Source organism: Fukomys damarensis, unplaced genomic scaffold (genome assembly GCF_012274545.1).
Source record: "Fukomys damarensis isolate Sample0158 unplaced genomic scaffold, DMR_v1.0_HiC HiC_scaffold_33, whole genome shotgun sequence".
Classification (NCBI taxonomy): domain Eukaryota; kingdom Metazoa; phylum Chordata; class Mammalia; order Rodentia; family Bathyergidae; genus Fukomys; species Fukomys damarensis.
In genome coordinates this window covers 56,748,812-56,751,397 of record NW_022900945.1, presented here as the reverse complement: position 1 = coordinate 56,751,397, position 2,586 = coordinate 56,748,812, and the positions used below count along the sequence as shown (strand labels likewise).

Sequence of the window (2,586 nt, the reverse complement as noted above, 5' to 3'; positions counted from 1 at the left end):
GCTCTTCGCCGCCTTTGCGGTCCGACTCGTCGCGGCCCACCCTCCCACATTTTCCGGAGAGACCTTGGCGTCCATCAGTCCCTTTACCTCATGGCGCCCCGAGTCCCGAACAATGGAGGATGAATCAACCGACCCTTCCCTCAGCGGAGCAGGCAACTTAAGGGTCTTGCCGCGGTGTCCCAACAAAATCAGGCAGGATTGGCTCCCGCCTTGTTCCGCCCACGGTGTCTATTGGCTTGCTTTGGCAAATTGGGCATAGGAACCAATTAAAAACGCCTACTGAGTCAGGAACTAGCCAATGAGAACAGGCTTAACACATAGCTGACCAGACACTAGGGGGAGTCCGAGAGACAGCAGTCAAAGCGGGGGACGCGCCAAGAACCTTCTGTACGACTCTGGAATCCCTTCTACCGCAGGTAGCAGAGTGGCGCAGCGGAAGCGTGCTGGGCCCATAACCCAGAGGTCGATGGATCGAAACCATCCTCTGCTATCGGAGTGCCAATGTTTTGCTTTCACCTCCCCGACCGATACACAAATTAATACATTTTCTTGCCACTTTTCATTGTTTTTTCCCCTCAAAAATTGAACCTTTCACAGCTGTTTTTGCCACTGTCAGCCCGTGACAGGGATTAGAAAGAATTTGGCAAAGAACGCTACACGTCTAGAAGCTGAGGCTAAAGTCCACTTCAGATAGGGAGGCTGTATTGATTAAATCTGTACTAAAAACACCAAATGGGTGTCACATCTGTCACCTCAGCACTCGGAAGGCTGAGGCAGGAGGATGGCTGCGAATTCGAGGCCAGCCTGAATTACACAGTGAGACCCTGTCTGAAGAAAAACAACAAAGACGGGGCATGTGGTTCAGTGGCACCGCGCCTGCCTAGCAAGTTCAAGGTCCTGAGTTTAATCCCTAACACCAAAAATAAAAAGTGGTGAGAAATTGAAACAGTATTTATTAGGAAATAGAACTCACAACCAGCAGCTGGAAAGCTGCCAGAAGGGAGGACCTGACTGGTGGCTGTTGCTAAATTCCTCTCCAGTCCTTTGCTGCTCACCTGGAAACTGGGTGGTCTCCACACCCACACAGGCCCCCAGGGTCCCACTCCCGGTGCCGCCCTGAGCTTCCCCTCCATGCCCCTGGGCACTGGTGGAGTTTTCTTACCACCCCTGGTAACTGGAAGCTACCGCATTTGTTTTCTACTCGTAGTGGTAACCCTACAAGCAAATTACAACTTGTACCCTTGACTCAGCAAGACCTAATTTCTTTTTCTTTTTCTTTTTTTTTTTTTTTTTTTTTAAACGGTACCGCTATGTAGTTGAGACTGACCTGGAACTCAATATGTAGTCCAGGCTGATCTCGAACTCACAGCGATCCTCCTGCCTCAGCCTCCCGAGTGCTGGGATTACAGGCATGTGCCACCATGCCTCGCTACAAGACCTAATTTCCACCCTGCTTATGAAAAAGGCAGGAATAATTTTTTTTTTTTGTATCAGGGATTTAATTTAGGACCTTGTACTTGTGAGACAAGTGAGGTGCCACTGAGCTAAATCCCTGGCCCTAGGAATAATCTGATTCTACTTACTGCCATTACTCTCTCCATAATTCTCTCTTACTGTGTAAGTCTTTAAGTACCTTAATTTACTTACTGCAGCAAAAAGTGGGGGTTTGTTTTATTTTTAAGACAGAGTCTCACTGTAGTCCAGTCTAGCGTTGAATTCACTTGCGTAGCCCAGGCTGGCTTCCAAATGCCTGTGATCCTCCTGGCGCTAACTTTGAGAGTGTGCTGGGATTAAAAGAGTGCACCACACTCAGTTTAAACAAAGATCTTAATTCTGTCCCATAACCACCAACCAGATTAAAGTTTTATCACTTTCATACATTTACTCACAGCCCTCTGTCCTAACCCTAAAGGCGGTACCTACTCTGGTTATCCCTGTCCCAGATTAGTTTTGTCTTTTCTTTCTTTCTTTCTTTTTGGTACCAGGGATCGAACTCAGGACCTTGCCCTTGAGAGGCTGTCTTGGCACCACTGAGCTAAATCCCCCACCCAAGTTTTGGCTGTTGTTTAATTTCATGTAAATCAACTAATACTGTATGTTCTTTCTCCTCTGGCTCCTTTCACTTGTCCTGCTTTGAGATTCTGGATGCTTTGCCTTTATCAGCACTCTCTTCTCTTACTTGTGAGTTGCATTCCACCGGATGCATACATCAGTCTGTGCATCCAGCCTGCTGTTGGAGAACTCAGGGCCTTCAGCTCCCTGCGTCTGTCTCTGTCTCCCTCTCCCTCTCCCTCTCTCTCTCTCTCTCTCTCTCTCTCTCTCTCTCTCTCTCTCTCTCTCTCTCTCTCTCTCTCTCACACACACACACACACACACACACACACACACACACACAGGCACACACGCCTGGGCCATGCAAGTTTGGGCCGTTATGACTGGTGCTGCTCTGAGCATTCTCCTGCAAGGGTCCTCCTTGTGATGGGACAAATGCATTCATTTCCCTTGAGTAGATGTTCAGAAGTGAAATGCATTTTTTTGTTTGTTTGTTTATTTGTTTGTTTTTTGAGACAGGGTCTCACTATGTAG

At 47.9% G+C, this 2,586-nt stretch overlaps 1 non-coding gene across 1 annotated transcript; it reads left to right on the top strand.

Annotated features, from left to right (window-relative positions):
- Positions 1 to 418: 418 nt before the first annotated feature.
- Positions 419 to 490, top strand: Trnam-cau. Its single transcript has one exon. It is a non-coding gene; the product is annotated as a tRNA-Met (tRNA).
- Positions 491 to 2,586: the final 2,096 nt, after the last annotated feature.